We start from the raw sequence: 20,976 nt of genomic DNA on the forward strand, positions 1-20,976 counted from the left end.
TCAAAATCCTCAAGACCGGCATTGCGCAAATATGCTTTGAATTCTTCTTTAATTCCCGCACGGTCCATAAAATTTTCCGACGGCCATTCGCAAGGCCGTACTGGAGCGTCTCTTGGTGGATCCTCGTCAGCATCGCACATAGCAATCCTGGGTCCTTGCTTCTTAGAGGAACCACCTTGGAACATCTTCCTAAGCATATTGTTTTTCTCTGAAAAATTCTGAAATTTTTAGTAACTTCAAAATAAAAGTAAACCAAACTCAATAATATTGATAGCAACTACTCCTACAAGTGCCTAGAGCCTATATCAAGCATTAGAACTACTTGGAACCATATAAATTTGACATGCAAGCTCAAGAACATGGTCACCTATGCAGCACAAATTTGTAAAGAATAGAGCACTAGAACAAAAACTAATTGGACCAATGGAGGAGTCACATACCAAGGATCAATCTCCCCAAGCAGTTTTGCGAGAGGTGCTTTGAGCAAGGAGATCGAAAATCACAGCAAAAGTGGCTGGAACTCGTGCTTGAGTTGGTTTTTCGGGTTTGTGTGAGACAGAGGAAGAAGATGGGTGCTGAGATAAGTGGAGGAGGGCCACCATGGGCCCACGAGGCAGGGGGTGCGCCCTAGAGGGGGGGGGGGCGCCCACCACCCTCGTGGCCAGGTGGCAGCTCCTCCCGCGGTAATTTTTGCACAGTAAATTCTCAAATATTCCCGGAAAAACATATTAAATTGGCATGTCATTCTGAGGACTTTTATTTTTGGGATATTTTTATATTGCACGGATAAGTTAGGAAACAGACAGAAAAATACTATTTTTACTTTATTTAATACAAATAACAGAAAATAAAAGTGGGGTACAGAAGGTTGTGCTTCTAGTTTCATCCATCTCATGCTCATCAAAAAGAATCCACTAATAAGGTTGATCAAGTCTTGTTAACAAACTCATTTCGATAATCATGAAACCGGAGAAATTTCGAATAACACTAAGTTACCTCAACGGGGATATGCACATCCCCTATAATAAGTATATCATATTTCTTCTTGACAGTAGGAGGAGGAAATTCAAAACCTCCAATTATAATCGATGGAGATTTTCCAATGGAGTTGATACTATAAACTTGAGGTTGTTTCCTCGGAAAGTGTACCGTATGCTCATTACCATTAACATGAAAAGTGACATTGCCTTTGTTGCAATCAATAACAGCCCCTACAGTATTAAGAAAAGGTCTTCCAAGAATAATAGACATACTATCATCCTCGGGAATATCAAGTATAACAAAGTCCGTTAAAATAGTAACGTTTGCAACCACAACAGGCACATCCTCACAGATACCGACAGGTATAGCAGTTGATTTATCAGCCATTTGCATATTTCGGTAGGTGTCAGCTTATTCAAATCAAGTCTACGATATAAAGAGAGAGGCATAACACTAACACCGGCTCCAAGATCACATAAAGCAGTTTTAATATAATTTCTTTTAATGGAGCAAGGTATAGTAGGTACTCCGGGATCTCCAAGTTTCTTTGGTATTCCACCCTTAAAAGTATAATTAGCAAGCATGGTGGAAATTTTAGCTTCCGGTATCTTTCTTTTATTAGTAATGATATCCTTCATATATTTAGCATAAGGATTTGTTTTGAGCACATCAGTTAATCGCATACGCAAAAAGATAGGCCTAATCATTTCAGCAAAGCGCTCAAAATCCTCATCATCCTTTTTCTTGGATGGTTTCGGAGGAAAAGGCATGGGTTTCTGAACCCAGGGTTCCCTTTCTTTACCATGTTTCCTAGCAACAAAGTCTCTTTTATCATAACGTTGATTCTTTGATTGTGGGTTATCAAGATCAACAACAGGTTCAATTTCTACATCATTGTCATTACTAGGTTGAGCATCATCATGAACATCATCATTAATGTTTTCATTAGGTTCATGTTCATTACCAGATTGTATTTCAGCATCATACATAGAGATATCATTTCGATTATCAGGTGGTTCAACAATAGGTTCACTAGAAGTTTGCACAGTTCTATCATTTTTCTTCTTCTTCTTTTTAGAAGAACTAGGAACATCAATATTATTTCTTTGAGAATCTTGCTCGATTCTCTTAGGGTGGCCCTCAGGATACAAAGGTTCCCGAGTCATTCTACCAGTTCTAGTAGCCACTCTAACAACATAATCATTTTTCTTACTATTCATGTCATCAAGCACTTCTTTTTGGGCCTTAAGTACTTGTTCTACTTGAGTGGTAACCATAGAAGCATGTTTGCTAACAAGTTTAAGTTCACCTTTAATATTAGCCATATAATCACCCAAGCGTCTAATCATATAAGCATTTTCTTTTAATTGTCTACCAAAATAAGCATTGAAGTCGTCTTGCTTAAATATAAAGTTACCAAACTCATCCAAGCACTGACTAGCAATTTTAGTAGGAGGAACTTCAGCTTTATCATATCTATAGAGAGAATTTACCTTTACTACCTGTGTCGGGATATCAGGATCAGGAGGTTCTTCAGTAAATAAAGAATTGAGATCATATGTTTCTTCAACAGGCGGTATATTAAGACCATGTATTTCTTCAATAGGAGGTAAATTCTTAACGTCTTCAGCTTTAATACCTTTTTCTTTCAATGATTTCTTTGCCTCTTGCATATCTTCGGGACTGAGAAATAGAACACCTCTCTTCTTCGGAGTTGGTTTAAGAATAGGCTCAGTAATTGGAGCAGGAGCTGGCTCGGGAGGTGGCTCAGGAGGTGCCCAATTATTTTCATTTGTCAACATATTATTCAATAGAATTTCAGCTTCATTCGGTGTTCTTTCCCTGAAAAGAGAACCAACACAACTATCCAGGTAATCTCTGGAAGCATCGGTTAGTCCATTATAAAAGATATCAAGTATTTCGGGTTTCTTAAGAGGATGATCAGGCAAAGCATTAAGTAACTTGAGAAGCCTCCGCCAAGCTTGTGGGAGACTCTCTTCTTTAATTTGCACGAAGTTGTATATTTCCCTCAAAGCAGCTTGTTCCTTATGAGCAGGGAAATATTTAGCAGAGAAGTAATAAATCGTATCCTGGGGACTACGCACATAACCAGGATCAAGAGAATTAAACCATATCTTAGCATCACCCTTTAATGAGAACGGAAATATTTTGAGTATATAAAAGTAAGGCGATCTCTCAAGTTCTTCATAGTGTCCAGCAGATATAAATCCCAAGTGACTCAAAGAATAGAGCTATGCTCCCCGGCAACGGCGCTAGAAATTTGTCTTGATAACCCACAAGTATAGGGGATCGCAACAACTTTCGAGGGTAGAGTATTCAATGCAAATTTATTGATTCGACACAAGGGGAGCCAAAGAATATTCTCAAGTATTAGCAGCTGAGTTGTCAATTCAACCACACCTGGAAACTTAGTATCTGCAGCAAAGTGTTTAGTAGCAAAGTAATATGATAGTGGTGGTAGCGGCAACAAAAGTAAAGACAACAAAAGTAATGTTTTTGGTATTTTGTAGTGATTGTAATAGTAGCAGCGGGAAAGTAAATAAGCGTAAACCAGTATATGGAAAACTCGTAGGCACCAGATCGGTGATGGATAATTATGCCAGATGCGGTTCATCATGTAACAGTCATAACATAGGGTGATACAAAACTAGCTCCAATTCATCAATGTAATGTAGGCATGTATTCCGTATATAGTCATACGTGCTTATGGAAAAGAACTTGTGTTGGGGATATTACTACTGGAGGTAAACCAGCCTTATGTAGCTGGGTTGACTCTTTGAAGATTAGAAGCCCATGAAGATGTAAAGATGCTGGCGCTTTACGGAGGGCCCAAAGGCGGGTTACAGTCTGTAAATGTAAACCGACCTAGTCATGTAACTTGTATACTAAGATAGAAAGAGAGAGGCCGAACCGAAAACATTTATAATCCGGCTTCAGGACTCTGTAGCCCGGAGGGCGTCAACCTATGTATATAAAGGGACGACCCGGCCGCGGTTTAGAGACAGACAACAACAACTCGAGAGCCAGAAAAAGCGGATTCGCTCCCTGGCCTTTGAAACCCTAGCAATACCAATCACAACTAGATGTAGGCTTTTACCTTCATCGAAGGGGCCGAACTAGTATAAACTCCCGTGTCCCCTTGTCCGGTTTAACCCCTTTAAGCTAACCCGTTGCGATGGCTCCACGACTAAGTCCTTTCACGAGGACATCTGCCGTGACAAACCCACGACAGTTGGCGCCCACCATGGGGCTATCGCACGATGGTTTTGAGTTCTTGAAGGGCAGCTTCGATGGACTCAAGGGATACGCTGTGGGCCAGTTGACGAAGAGTCGCCGCGGCAAGCTCTACATCGACAACGCAGGATGGGGTCCCGAGGCCGATTCAATCGAATACGGGTATCGGGTCCCCTTTGGTGGGATTCACGTCTTCATCGGCGAACCGGCCCCCGAGCCGGACATCTGCACCGACATCATCGAAACGGCTCGGCGTGCAAGTACTTCCCCGGTTCAGCCCGAGGCAAGGCACGTTTTCATAGCTGTCGTCCATGGATCGAGGTACGAGGACGGACCGGTGTCCGATGGAGAAACCGTAGTCTGCTCTGATGACGAGTCTTCTGGAGAAACCGAATCGCTTTACCAGTTGCAGGACGGCCGGATTGAGGGAGGATCCGAGGGCAACAGTATTCCGGATTCCCCCGGTCTGCCAAACCGGGCCGCCATCTTCATGGCCGGCACACAATCGGTGCCTCATTCGTCTACTGCTGCAGCAATGCTCTCCGGTTCAACGACGGCCACACCAGCGGGGGCAGGAAGCTCGGCGCCACCTCCAACCCAAGTCTTGTCTGATTTGTTCGATGCTCTGGCAACATTGATGTCCGCGGAGGTAGACGCAGCAGCCAGGGATCATCACGATGCGGAGATTGTAAAAGTGAAAGATCAGATAGCCCAGGCTAAAGTGGACCTGGCAGCAGAGAACACCAGGATGGCTACGGAGCGGGCCGAGTTGGAAGCACAGGCTTACCGGATTAGACTGGATCAGAATGCTTCAGAGGAAGTCATGACAAGAAGGCACCGATCACGCCTCCCGTCGGTTTATGAGCCGCAGAATCTTTTCAACACGCCAGGTGCAGGAGCTGGTAATCAACCCACGCTAAACCGGGCGGGGGCACCGAGAGCAGGAGTGCCGGGAGCAGGAGTGCCGGTTCAGCCGCACACGACGGACCTGCCTCGCCAGAACAACGTTGTGCCATCAACTCCGCCCGGGCATTATTCTAACCCGTTGGACAACATTGTGGCCGCCGCTTCACGCCTGGCGGCCCTCCCAACCGACGGCGAGTCACCAGTTGCAGTGGAAGCGTGTCGGGCCAGGGATCTCCTTCAGACAGCACTAAATCAACAGCAAGCATATTCACACAGCCGTGAGAGGATTCATTCCACTCCCCGTCCAAGTTGGAGTTATAGCAGACATGTGGAGGACGAACCGGCCGTGTCCAGTAGTGCACGTCGCCGAAATTTGCCACGAGGGAACAACCCGGCTGGGGGAGGTGCTAATGCGCAAGATATTGTGGACCATGGCCGCGCACGTCGAGAGGCCGAGTTGACAGCTCGACACGGAGCACGACAGCATACTCCGGTTCACCCCGTGGAGCCAGGGGAGATGTTCAGTTCCTTAGGGGTACCGTGTTTAACTCCCACTTTGCATAATGTGCGACTACCCAAGGATTTCAAGGGACCTCGTAAGGTACCAAATTACACCGCTGATTTGCATCCAGAGGCGTGGGTGGAGAGCTATGAGATGGCAATGGAGATGTTAGATGTGGATGAGGCGGTGTGTGCTAAATATTTCACCATGATGTTGGAAGGAACAACTCGCACTTGGTTGAAGAGCTTGCCGACCAACTCTATTGGATCATGGGCCGAACTGAAGCATCGGTTTATCCAGAACTTCAAGGATACGTGTAAGCAGCCAATGTCAATTGGAGAACTGGCCGCTTGTGTCCAAGAGGAAGGGGAGTCCACGACCCATTGGGTCAAACGGGTCTCGGCGATTTTGCATTCATCAGATCGTATCAATGCAGACACCGCAGTGTTAACGTTAGAGGGCAATTGCCATTTCAAACCATTGAAACAGAAGTTGGGAAGGCTCAAACGTCACTGCAACGACATGTCAACACTCATGGCCGCTTTGGTTAAATATGCCGATTCATATAATACCAAGGATCCGGATTCAGAGGAGGACAAACCGGAGAAGGGTAAGAAGAACGGCAATGCCAAAGGCCAACAACATAATCCGGCAGGCCATGGAAACGCTGGTAAGCGCAAGGCCGACAGTGGTTTGGACTTTGTCGCAAATACCAACGCGCAGGAGAACGGCCAGCACCGTAAAGGCAAGCAGCCCCAGAGGAGTGGAGGTCTAGGCAATAGTTTGGAGCGTTTGTTAAATCAGCCCTGTCCAAAGCACGGATCGAAGGATAAACCGGCATCACATCTCTGGAAAGATTGTTATATCATGCGGGATTTCAAGAATTCCAATATGTTCCAATATGACAGCGGCCCACCCGGCGGTTCAGGAGGAGGTTTCCATGGGCCGGGTTACAGAAGTGGTGGTTCCGGTTCAGGGTTTCCAGGCAATCAAACCGGACATGTCAATCAAGGACACCAAGGCAACTAGGGAGGTTACAACCATCAGGGGAGTCAGCAGTAGTAGCAGCAGCAGCAGTCGGGTTATCAGAGCAATCCCAAACAACTGAACAGCGGGCAATATCATGTCTTCACTACTAGTTTGTGCAAACGTGATCAGAAGCTTCACAAAAGGGCAGTCAACTCTGTTGAGCCGGCAGTACCTCAGTATTTACGCTGGTCGGAGCAACCTATTTTGTGGAGTAGAGAGGATCACCCGCCCCGGATTGATAATCCAGGTCATTTGGCCTTGGTGGTAGCCTCTCAAGTTGGGGGATACAAGTTCACTAAAGTGCTCATGGATGGGGGAAGTAGTATCAATATTTTGTATTATGATACATTCCACTGTATGGGGTTGACAGATAAGGATCTTAAACCATCAAATACGGTATTTCATGGTGTGGTGCCTGGTAAGTCTGCATATCCTGTTGGTAAGATAGCTCTGCAGGTAGCTTTTGGAGATGACTATGATTCAAGGTCAGAAACATTAACATTTGAGGTAGTGAAGATCAAAAGTCCGTACCACGCCTTGTTTGGGCGGCCGGTTTATGCTAAGTTTATGGCAAGGCCATGTTATGTTTACCTACAGCTTAAAATGCCAAGTCATAAGGGGATTATCACAATACATGGAAGTAGAAAGATTGCTTTGGAGTGTGAAGAAGGCGATGCAGCTTATGCTGAGTCGGTTTGTGCCATGGAGGAGTTAAAATTCTATAAGGAGCAAGTTGATCCGGCAGACATGACCTCCTTAAAAAAGCCAACTACGGAACATGATCCAGCATTGAAGTTCAAATCAGCTACAAACACTAAAATGGTTGACTTTGTTCCTGGCGATTCATCCAAACAGTTCAGCATCAGCGCTAACCTGGATCCCAAATAGGAAAGCGCACTCATCGAGTTCATCCGTGAGAATCGGGACATCTCTGCATGGAAACCTTCTGACATGCCAGGTGTACCGAGAGAACTTGCTGAGCACAGACTCAACATTGATCCTAAATTCAAACCGGTCCGATAGTTCCTTCGCCGTTTCAATGAGGAAAGACGCAAGGCTATAGGTGAAGAGGTAGCCCGTTTGTTGGCTGCTGGGTTTATTGTGGAAGTTTTTCATCCAGAGTGGTTAGCCAATCCGGTGCTGGTTCTTAAGAAAAACGACACTTGGCGCATATGTGTGGACTACACAGATTTAAACAAGGCTTGCCCTGCAGACCCCTTTGCTCTCCCTCGCATTGATCAGATAATTGATGCTACGGCGGGTTGTGACCGTTTCTGTTTTTTGGATGCTTACTCTGGTTATCATTAGATCAAAATGGCAGTTAAGGACCAGGAGAAGACAACCTTTATAACTCCCTGTGGAGCCTTCTGCTATGTTTCCATGCCCTTTGGACTCAAGAGTGCCCAAGCAACTTATCGGCGATGTGTTCAGAATTGCCTTAATAAGCAAATTGGGCGCAATGTTCATGCGTATGTGGATGATATTGTGGTCAAATCCAGAAAGGAGGGGACATTGATAGATGATCTATGGGAAACCTTTGACAATCTCTGGGTTTACAAGATGATGCTCAATCCGGAGAAGTGTGTTTTCGGTGTCCCGGCAGGCAAGCTCTTAGGCTTTCTGGTTTCAAACAGAGGCATTGAGGCTAATCCAGAAAAGATTGCAACAATTACGTCCTTGGCTAAACCGGCGTGTATTAACGATGTGCAATGTCTGGCCGGCCGGATTACAGCCTTGAGCCGGTTTATCAGCCGCCTTGGAGAGAAGGCCATCCCCTTATATCAGATGCTCAAGAAAATAGATAACTTTGTCTGGAGTGAGGCAGCTGATAAGGCGTTTGAAGATCTGAAGAGGCAGCTAGTGGAACCGCCCGTGCTGGCAGCACCGATCGATAAAGAGCCATTATTATTATATGTGGCTGCTAATGCCCGGGCTGCCAGCGTAGCCATTGTGGTAGAGCGCAAGAAGCCTGGCAAAGAGTATCCGGTTCAACGGCCGGTTTATTATATCAGTGAGGTGCTCATTGAGTCAAAGCAGAGGTATCCACATTGGCAGAAACTGGTGTATGGGGTGTTTATGGCAAGCCGGAAGCTCAAACACTATTTTTAGGGCCATCCTATCACAGTGGTCAGTTCAGCCCCTCTGGGTGACATCATTCAAAATAGAGAGGCAACTGGCCGGATTGCCAAGTGGGCCATTGAGCTTGGACCTCACGGGCTCAAATATATACCCCGCACAGCGATCAAGTCCCAGGCACTTGTAGATTTCATCAACGATTGGACAGAGTTACAGGCACCTGAGGAGAAACCAGATAATACGTATTGGACTATTCATTTTGATGGATCCAGACAGTTAGAGGGTTCGGGGGCTGGAGTCGTATTAACTTCCCCACGAGGTGACAAGTTTTGTTATGTCCTCCGTTTAATGTTCCCTTGTACTAAAAATGCAGCTGAATATGAGGCTTTACTCCACGGTCTTCAGATGGCTAAAGAGATGAATTTTAGCCGGGTTAAGTGCTTCGGTGATTCAGATCTAGTGGCTCAGCAAGTGCCTGGCTGGGATTCTAAGGGCCCACTCATGGCTGCATATCGGCGAGAGGTGGACGCAGTGGCTGGTCACTTTAAAGGTTATCAGGTGGACCATATAGACCGGCGGAAGAATGAGGCGGCGGACGCTTTAAGTCGTCTTGGTTCCCAACGTAAACCGGTTCCGCCCAATGTCTTTCTTGATGTATTGCATAATCCGTGAGTCAAAATACCAACCAAAGAAGATTTGGCTATTCCTGATCTGGAGGCTCAGTTGGTGGCAGCTCTGCATGCCATACCGGATTGGACGATCCCATATCTGGATTACATGAACCGGGGCGAGTTACCAGCTGAGGAAACGTTGGCTCGACAGATAATCCGGCGGTCCAAGTCCATGACCATACTCAACAGGGAGTTACATCGTTACAGTGTTTCAGGAGCAATTCAGCGATGCGTTTCTCCTCAAGAAGGTTGTGAGATTTTGCGAGAAATTCATGAAGGGGATTGCGGTCACCACGCTGGTTCAAAGTCGTTGGTTGCCAAAGCTTTTCGCCATGGTTTTTACTGGTTGACGGCGCATGCTGATGCGGAGGATTTAGTCAAAAGATGTGATGGATGTCAAAAGTTTGCCCACCATGCGCATGTTCCGGCTCAAGAGTTGCGGATGATTCCAGTTACGTGGCCGTTTGCAACTTGGGGGCTAGATATGGTTGGACCCTTCATGCGCTCCAAGGACAAGAAGACCCATCTGTTAGTAGCAGTTGATAAATTCACTAAATGGGTAGAGGCAGAGCCAGTCAGCAAGTGTGATGCAGCCACAGCGGTTCAATTCATCAAAAAGGTGATATTCTGGTTTGGCTTTCCACATAGCATTATAACAGACAATGGTACTAACTTATCAAAAGGGGAGATGGAAGAATTCTGTCAAGTGAGCACATCCGGCTTGATCTAGCATCAGTGGCTCACCCCCAATCTAATGGTCAAGCGGAAAGGGCAAATCAAGAAATTCTACGGGGTATCAAACCAAGGCTTATGGTTCCCTTAAAGCGGACGCCGGGTTGTTGGGTCGAGGAGCTACCTTCTATGTTATGGAGCATCAACACCACACCCAACAGGTCTACAGGTTACACGCCTTTCTTCATGGTTTATGGAGCGGAGGCGATTCTTCCTAGTGACATCCGTCACGATAAGCCCTGTGTGGCAGCTTATGTTGAAGCTGATAATGAGAAGGCACGTCAGGATTCTCTGGACCTGTTGGATGAAGAGCAGGATCTTGCAGCAGCACGTTCGGCGATTTATCAACAAGATCTTCGACGTTATCACAGCCGCCGGGTTAAAACTAGAACCTTTCAAGAAGGTGATTTGGTGCTCCGGCTCATCCAGGATCAGACTGATATGCACAAGTTATCCCTCCCTTGGGAAGGACCCTTTGTGGTCAGCAAAAATCTGCACAACGGATCCTACTACCTCGTTGATGTTCGAGAGCATGAAGACTCACGACAATCAGAGGAGGAGACAAAGCGGCCATGGAACGTAGCTCTCCTTCGGCCTTACTATACTTGAAGCCATAGGCTCTTCACCTGTACATATTTATGACAATGTATATACCATCTAATAAACCGGAGCCTCCATTATAAGCGGGGTATCTGTTCTTTCTTATATCATATGTGTGCTTTTACAAGTTAACGGTCAAAGCGGAGTCTTTGTTAAACCGGCTTTAGCAGCTGCATAGAGATAAAGAAAATCACTAGGGGGCTTGGTCATGTTTGAACCACAGCTACACCTCTTGATAGGCATTTCAGCCACACAAGGAAAAATTTGTGGAGCCAAAGAGGGTATTGTACACAGTACAGACTCAAACATAGGCACACGCTGAGCATCACTCACAAAGTTACCTGGGGGCTCTTTTTTGCAAAGCAACAAAGAGTTTGAAAGGACCCTCGTAATTGGCTATCAAGCCACGACTTGGAAGCCTGGTGTATTCACCTAAAACCCCAGGTTAACCCGCCTTCATCAAGTAAGCCACTCCTATCCAGGTAATCCTGGCATGACCCATCGAACGTTTGACAAGTCAATCTTTTACAGACCCTGAACTTGTCACAGTTAAAACGATGATTGGTTAATTGGAGGCCCATCTTAAAAGGCTTTGTTAAATGGTTTAACTCAGAGGCCTGGCAACCCATGAAAAGCCTCGATTTGGAGCCTGGCAGCTCGTAAAAAGCCTCGCATATTTTCCTATTTGAATTTTGTTTGTTGACAATCATAACTATTTTTTTGATAAACCGGCGTCCTTGACCCGGCTTGCTTTCCAACCACCAGTTGTTGGCACATGATCAATTATAAACCGGTGGTCATTGACCCGGTCTGGTTTGACTAAATCACCAGTGTTATAAAGAAAATCCGGTAGTTATACCGGTCCGGTTTAATAGATAGACCGGCATTATGAAGATGAAATTACCAAATGTATCGGGTTGGTGTTAAACACCTTTGCTGTATACACGTTTGGTCAATCAATGAGGTATGTTCTGTACATTATTTTTTGTACAAACACTTGATTATTCAGCTAAAGTACTATATACTTCTTGGATATTATGACATGTTTAGCGGTAAACCGCTAGACACTTTTAAGTTTTTTGGACCCAGGAAGGCAAGTCATCATAGGCTATGCATAAAATATATCCTGAAGGGCGGCACAGATTGTCACAAAGCGTTATGAAACATGCTCGATGGCATGGCAGATAAACAAAGTTTCAGCTATCCTATTACATGAAGCTTCAAAGCGGTTCAAACAGTGCCATTGTTTTTCACAGTAGCCATATAAACCGGCGACCGGATCAGGACTCTTCATCACGACGGTTTGAAGGTTGCGGATCAGTTGGTGTTGGCACTTCTTCATCCCTCCCCAGCCGCTGGAAATCAGACGTTGACCAGTCGATTCCGGTTAAAGCTTGGAACACTGCCTCCTCATGGATAAGATCAGAAGGGTTAATATCAGGGGCATAAGTGTGCTTACGAATCAGAGGCACAAGTTCTTCGACTTCATGGATATCGGCCGGCTGTCTTTTCCCTTCTGCATCATAAAACGGTTGAAAATGGGACAAATCGGTGTCCTCAGCCAATTTGCTGGCCGCTTGCCGCATCTGTTTGGTCAGCCGCCAAAGATCATCATTGTCAAAGTTTGAACCGTCTTCTTTAACGCCTGGATATCCTTTAATGATATCCTCTGCTTCAAGGTCTGGAATCCAGGCCTTGGCTCGAATAAGGGCGGTTAATGCTCTTGCTCTTGCAGCGGCTCTTTTCAACTCGACAATACACGCTGGTAACATGCCCAGCTTTTCAAGGGTGTCCTTAATCAATGTTGGCGCCGGTTTGTTATAAGCCGCTGTACTAATGGCTCGTTGAGATCCAGAGTATAGCTGCTCAACCAATGTATATGCCGCTTTGAGCTTCATCTGCATATCTGCACCAAGATGAGTGATCCGAGTTCCTACCAAAGATTTTATCAACATTTTGGCCAGTTTTAAGATTCATTGACTGGTGCAACATACATAAGCAGACACTTACCAAAGATAGCAGAGGTCATAGTGTTGATTTGGCGCTTCAAACCGGCTAGTTCTTCAACCACCGGTTTCAGAGCTTCCTCGACATCTACAACTCTTTTGGTCAAACCGGCTTTTTTGGTTTCCCATTCAGCATGATCTCGATTGAAGGATTCTTTCAATTTTTCCAATCCGGCCAGGCCTGCGTCAGCTCCTCTTTGGCTTTTGCAGCTTCGGCTTGTTGGGACTTCACATTTTCTTGCAAGTCAGAATTTTGGGCATTTTTGCTTCTCAGTTCAGCCTGCAACATTGAAGGTATATTCAACAAAACAACATATTTATGCACTAAGTATAAAGCATATAACAAATTATCCACTTCATACTTGGGGGCTAATGCCTATTTGCTCCCAAATGCTACCCTCTATACAAGTCTCCAGAACAATGCAAGCATTATCCTTGACACTTGGGGGCTAATGTACGTTTGTTCTAAACCGGCGGTGTGGATTAAAAACCGGATTAACTTGCCAAGTTAAACCGTCCTTTGGGGGCTATGCTGCAGAATGTTGTCTAATTCTTTTTCAAATATGAGTCTTATCTATGATTGAGGACACGTCTTTGCAAGGATCAATGATAGGATGCTTGAAGTGTTACAAAGACCCGGTTTATGATTAACAATCATCAAACGGCTCTTGGAGGCTACTTGGAATAGTATTTCAGCTATAAATCAATGTACAAGGGAGAAGCATTTACCTCATATCATTCTTTCATCAAATTCACCAAACCGGCTTCATAATCCCGGTTTGAGTGCAGATGGTTCAAGAAGCCAGAATGAAGCTCATCAGCATTAAGATGAGCATAGTTTGATAAGTCGCTGCTGCATTTACCTTTATCCCTGGCAATTTGCTCTTCTTTGGCACTATGCTGAGCCAAAATGACGGGATGACCAGGAGAGCTGTGGCCTGTTCCAGTAATAATAACGTCATCACCTTGGCCTTCAGGATTTTGGGTGGATGATGATGGAATTTGAGTGTCTTTCATTGGATTAGCCCGGTTTGGTTCTGTTGGTTCAGTATCAGCGGCGGCAGGCTCAGCATCTGTTGGTTTGTCAAAATGTTGGCCGTCAAGGGGCGGATCATCAAAAGTTGTTTCAGGATGAAGGCCTTCCGGTTCACCAGTCTGCTCCGGTTCACCTCTTAGTTCTTCTTCTTCTTCAGCAATAGGGTCTTCTGGCGGATTGGTGACCCGAGCTTTCTTGCTGGGTCTCGCTTTGGCCCTGCAAACAGAATAAAAAAGGATTAACATCCTGTTCAAAAGATGTAAGGCACATTGAAAGGAAAGGTTTTTTCATAACTTACCCGGCCACAGTTTTCAAAGGGGGGAGTTGAGTTGCTGTCGATTCACCAGAAGAGGAAGGAGGTGTCACCTGATAATTTGAATCAGACGGATTAAGAGGCTGTCTGAAATAAACTGCCTTGGGGTAAGAATGGTCAGAAGTAGGAGAGACCTCAGTCCGGCGCTTCCGAACCGGAGTATCAGGTAAACCGGTAGAGGTGACCTGTTGGCCACTATGCCGGGTTGTCCGGCGAGCTTCATGCTGTTGAGTCTTCAAAATAAATGTTGGATCCAAGTGAGCAAGAGGATGAGAAAAGCTTACTTTCCGGATTGCTTGGCGAGTTTTTTGTGTTAGCATAGAGTCTGAACCGGAGGAAAGGGTAATTACCTCTACGTCATCAGCCTGACTAGCTTCTGCCTCCTCCTGAGGAAGATCATTGTTAACAAGATGCATAAAAAGAGAGTCAAGTGATTTAAGTTCTACCTCAACTTCTGTGTCATCAGTATCATCATCAAGTTCCATATTAATCCGGTCAGCCGTTTTCCGCTTTGACGTCCGTTTTACGGCTTTGGTCTTCGGGCGGGTTGGTTTGACCACTTTGTCTCCAGTTGGCTTTGCCGCTTTATCTATGGATTTCTGTTTCCAGAAAGGGTCATCACCCTATATATGTACGAAGAATAAGGGTTACAACTTATATAAGTTAAAGATATTAGAGATGAAGAGGAAGTGTAATGCTTACAGCAGGCGGTTTGTTCTTGGTATAGAAAGGACTCAGACCGGTTTGACTACAGACCAGTTCCGATTCATTCAGAATTTTCTTTACACCTTCGGTAACTTCTTCCTCAGATAATTGGATATTGCAGTGGCGTTGAGGATCGTCAACTTCGCCGGTATATTCGCACATTAAACCGGGACGCCGGCTTAGTGGCAAGATACTCCAGGATATCCAACAGCGCACAAAATCCACGCCTGTTAAACCGTTTGCCATAAAGGCCCGGAGCTTGGCAATTTGAGGAGCGTATTTTGCCCTTTCTGAAGAGCTCAGGCGTTGTGGCATTGGGTGAGTATTGGATAATCTATGATCACGGAAGACGGGGAGGGGATTTTCATCCTCAGGCGAAGTGTCTGTGCAATAGAACCATGTTTGGTTCCATTCCTTTGGGTGGCTATGGTGTTTGGCATGAGGAAATTCCACTTCTTTCCGCTTTTGAATCGAGACACCACCAAGCTCTGTGTTCGGTCCATTCACAAACTCTGTGCGCCGGTTTAAGTGAAAGAAATCCTGGAACAATTCTGCAGTTGGTTCTTCTTGTAAATAGGATTCACAGAAGACTTGGAAATTACATAAGTTGGAGACTGAGTTGGGACCAATATCTTGTGGATACAGTTGGAAGCTGGCAAGTACATCTCGATAGAATTTTGACCCTGGCGGTTTGAAACCACGGCCTATATGGTCAACAAAGATTACCACCTCGCCTTGTCTTGGGGTTGGAGGATTCTCTGTTCCTGGAACTCGCCATTTGATCCCAGTTTTCTTAGGCAGAGATCTGATGCTAACCATCTCATTCAATTGATCCTCAGTAACCCGGGAACGAGCCCAGTTGCAGGCAGTGAATAGTTTGGCCATTGCAAAGCGAACAAACTGAAAATGAAAGGCCGGTTTATAAATTATGCATGATTATACACAAGAGACAAGGGAGTAAGAAACATGTTGATATGATAAATGGTACAACCCGGAGACTAGTATAATGAGAGAGAAAGGTAATGCTAGCACAGGATTGATCAGACACTGTTAAACCGGAGCTTAATTGTGAAGGTAACATGCTCTTCCGGTTTATCAGAGGGCTAATGGCATAGACTATTTATACAATGCTAAAACCGCTTATATTGGTGCGAGGAGAAACGGATCTCACAGGAGCATAGAAACAGATCTCACAGTGATGTATAAAACTTTTGGATCTAAAGCTAAGACAGAAAAGCAAAAATAATTGGATCTTGAAGGGGTGCAGAACTGAAGCAATTTTTGATAGACTAGATCAGTTCTTTGCGCATAAGGATTTGTGATGACCATGGTAGGTAAGCTACGGCAGGAGATGCATCAAGCATGAAGTGTCCATCTATTAAAAGGAAGAACAGGGAAGAATAGCACTGATGAACTTCGGAAGAACTGCGAAGAATGTCGAAACCCTAGAATAGATCTATGGTGAAAGAAGCAGAGAACTTACCGGAGCTGGTGAGGAAGCGGAAGGGCGCCACAGTATTCTGGTGCGTTCAGGGTGATGCAGCGGCCAAGGTCAGAGCAGAGGCGATGGTCGATGGTGGCGGCGGAGCTCCAGAGGCTGAGCGGCGCGAGGAAGACGACGCGAAGAGGCACGGGGGAAACGGTGAAAATGACCCCTCGGTCCTATTTATAAGGCGAAGTGATAAAATGGCAAGTACGGGAATCGAGGAGCCCAAAAAATGGATAAGTTAATAAAGGTGTCGCCTTGATGACTGGATATATATTAAATGAAGGAAATCTCCGACATCAATGGATGGATGACGTCACGGCGGTTTATCGTAATTTTGAAGTATGACGTCACGGCGGTTTACAAGATCAAAAATGAAGATAAGAGAGAAGATTTTTTCTAAAGTGTGGAAGATTGACATGAACAAGTTCAAACCAATCTGGGGCCTAATGTTGGGGATATTACTACTGGAGGTAAACCGGCCTTATGTAGCCGGGTTGACTCTTTGAAGATTAGAAGCCCATGAAGATGTAAAGATGCTGGCGCTTTACGGAGGGCCCAAAGGCGGGTTACAGTCTGTAAATGTAAACCGGCCTAGTCATGTAACTTGTATAGTAATATAGAAAGAGAGAGGCTGAACCGGAAACGTTTATAATCCGGCTTCGGGACTCTGTAGCCCGGCGGGCGTCAACCTATGTATATAAAGGGACGACCCGACCATGGTTTAGAGACAGACAACAACAACTCGAGAGCCAGAAAAAGCGGATTCGCTCCCTGGCCTTCGAAACCCTAGCAATACCAATCACAACTAGACGTAGGCTTTTACCTTCATCAAAGGGGCCGAACTAGTATAAACTCCCGTGTCCCCTTGTCCGGTTTAACCCCTTTAAACTAACCCGTTGCGATGGCTCCACGACTAAGTCCTTTCACGAGGACATCTGCCGTGACAAACCCACGACAACTTGCATGACATCTTTTGTCCTACCCTCCCGTGGCAGAGGGGTCCTATTGGAAACTAAGGGATATTAAGGCCTCCTTTTAATAGAGAACCGGAACAAAGCATTTGCACATAGTGAATACATGGACTCCTCAAACTATGGTCATCAGCGGGAGTGGTCCCGATTATTGTCACTTTGGGGTTGCCGGATCATAACACATAGTAGGTGACTATAGACTTGCAAGATAGGATCAAGAACTCACATATATTCATGAAAACATAATAGGTTCAGATCTGAAAATCATGGCACTCGGGCCCTAGTGACAAGCATTAAGCATAGCAAAGTCATAGCAACATCAATCTCAGAACATAATGGATACTAGGGATCAAACCCTAACAAAACTAACTCGATTACATGATAAACCTCATCCAACCCATCACCGTCCAGCAAGCCTACGATGGAATTACTCACGCACGGCGGTGAGCATCATGAAATTGGTGATGGAGGATGGTTGATGATGACGACGGTGACGAATCCCCCTCTCCGGAGCCCCGAACGGACTCCAGATCAGCCCTCCCGAGAGGTTTTAGGGCTTGGCGGCGGCTCCGTATCGTAAAACGCGATGATTTCTTCTCCTTGATTTTTTCTCTCCGAAAGCAAATATATAGAGTTGGAGTTGGCGTCGGAGGGCATCCAGGGGGCCCACGAGGTAGGGGGCGCGCCCTAGGGGGGGCACGCCCCCACCCTCGTGAACAGGGTGTGGGCCCCCTGGTCTTCATCTTCGGCGAGGATTTTTTTATTATTTTTTCTAAGATGTTCCGTGGAGTTCCAGGTCATTCCGAGAATATTTGCTTTCTGCACATAAAACTACACCATGGCAATTCTGCTGAAAACAGCGTCAGTCCGGGTTAGTTCCATTCAAATCATACAAGTTAGAGTCCAAAACAAGGGCAAAAGTGTTTGGAAAAGTAGATACGACGGAGACATATCAAGGCATACTAGGGACACTCTGTTTGTCTATGTATTCACACATGTACTAAGTTTCCGGTTAATACAATTCTAGCATGAATAATAAACATTTATCATGATATAAGGAAATATAAATAACAACTTTATTATTGCCTCTAGGGCATATTTCTTCAGTCTCCCACTTGCACTAGAGTCAATAATCTAGTTCACATCGTCATGTGATTTAACACCAATAGTTTACATCTTTATGTGATTAGTTCACATCTCCATGTGACCAACACCCAAAGGGTTTACTAGAGTCAATAATCTAGTTCGCATCCCTATGTGATTAACACCCAAAGAGTGATCATGTTTTGCTTGTGAGAGAAATTTAGTCAACGGGTCTGCTACATTCAGAGCCGTATGTATTTTGCAAATTTTCTAGGTCTACAATGCTTTGCATGGAGCTACTCTAGCTAATTGCTCCCACTTTCAAAATGTATCTAGATCGACACTCAGAGTCATCCAGATCGGTGTCAAAGCTTGCATCGATGTAACTCTTTACGACGAACTCTTTGTCACCTCCATAACCGAGAAAATTTTCCTTATTCCACTAAGGATATTTTTGACCGTTGTCCAGTGATCCACTCCTAGATCACTGAGGGATTCCTGGATTAGGGGGTGTTCGGATAGCCGGACTATACCTTCAGCCGGACTCCTGGACTATGAAGATACAAGATTGAAGACTTCGTCCCGTGTCCGGGAGGGACTTTCCTTGGCATGGAAGGCAAGCTTGGCGATGCGGATATTTAGATCTCCTACCATTGTAACCGACTCTATGTAACCCAAACCCTATCTGGTGTCTATATAAACCGGAGGGTTTTAGTCCGTAGGACAACATACACATCAACAATCATACCATAGTCTAGCTTCTAGGGTTTAGCCTCCTCGATCTCGTGGTAGATCTACTCTTGTACTACCCATATCATCAATATTAATCAAGCAGGACGTAGGGTTTTACCTCCATCGAGAGGGCCCGAACCTGGGTAAAACTTCGTGTCCCTTGTCTCCTGTTACCATCCGGCCTAGACGCACAGTTCGGGACCCCCTACCCGAGATCCGCCGGTTTTGACACCGACATTGGTGCTTTCATTGAGAGTTCCTCCGTGTCGTCACCGTTAGGCTCGATGGCTCCTACGATCATCAATGGCGATGCAGCCCAGGGTGAGACCTTCCTCCCCGGATAGATCTTCGTCTTCGGCGGCTTCGCACTGCGGGCCAATTCACTTGGCCATCTGGAGCAGATCAAAAGCTACGCCCCTGGCCGTCAGGTCAGATTTGGAAGCTTAAACTACACGGCTGACACCCGTGGGGACTTGATCTTCGACGGATTCGAGCCACTGTCGAGCGCGCCGCACTGTCCCGACAAGCATGATCTAGCTCTGCCGCCGAACAGTGCCCTGGAGGCCGCACCCGCATCGGCTTCGACCCTTAATTCAGAGCCAACTGCGCCGATCGAGGATGGGTGGTTGGACACCGCCTCGGGGGCTGCGATCCCAACAACGATCGAGCCGAACACCAGCCCCGCACTCTGCGAGACTCGTGACTCCAAGGAGACGGACTCCTCTCCGGACTCCGAACCCTCCGCGCCCCTGCCAATCGAATCCGATTGGGCGCCGATTATGGAGTTCACTGCCATGGACATCTTTCAGCACTCGCCTTTCGGCGATATCCTAGTCACTGAAGTCTCTCTCTTTATCAGGAGAGCCTTGGCCGGACTACGGTCAGTAAGGTTGGGATACAGACGATGAAGAAATTCAAAACCCACCCACCACCCACTTTGTAGCCACTGTCGACGATTTAACCGACATGCTCGACCTCGACTCCAAAGACATCGACGGCATGGACGCCGATGAAGGAGACGAGGAAGAACCAGCGCCTATCAAGACGTGGAGCGCCACCTCGTCATATGACGTATACATGGTGGACGCTGAAGGAAATATGCCCTAGAGGCAATAATAATGTTATTATTTTATTTCCTTATATCATGATAAATGTTTATTATTCATGCTAGAAATGTATTATCCGGAAACATAATACTTGTGTGAATACATAGACAAACCAAACGTCACTAGTATGCCTCTACTTGACTAGCTCGTTAATCGAAGATGGTTATGTTTCCTAACCATAGACATGTGTTGTCATTTGATTAATGGGATCACATCATCAGGAGAATGATGTGATTGACATGACCCATTCCATTAGCTTAGCACCCGATCGTTTAGTATGTTGCTATTGCTTTCTTCATGACTTATACATGTTCCTATGACTATGAGATTATGCAAACTCCCGTTTACCGGAGGAACACTTTGTGTGCTACCAAACGTCACAACGTAACTGGGTGATTATAAAGGAGCTCTACAGGTGTCTCCAAAGGTGAATGTTGGGTTGGTGTATTTCGAGATTAGGATTTGTCACTCCGATTGTCGGAGAGGTATCTCTGGGCCCTCTCGGTAATACACATCACATAAGCCTTGCAAGCATTACAACTAATGAGTTAGTTGCAAGATGATGTATTACGAAATGAGTAAAGAGACTTGCCGGTAACGAGATTGAACTAGGTATTGAGATACCGACGATCGAATCTCGGGCAAGTAACATACCGATGACAAAGGGAACAACGTATGTTGTTATGCGGTCTGACCGATAAAGATCTTCGTAGAATATGTAGGAGCCAATATGAGCATCCACGTTCCGCTATTGGTTATTGACCGGAGACGTGTCTCGGTCAT

The sequence above is a fragment of the Triticum urartu genome, chromosome 5 (genome assembly GCF_003073215.2).
Source record: "Triticum urartu cultivar G1812 chromosome 5, Tu2.1, whole genome shotgun sequence".
Taxonomy (NCBI): Eukaryota; Viridiplantae; Streptophyta; class Magnoliopsida; order Poales; family Poaceae; genus Triticum; species Triticum urartu.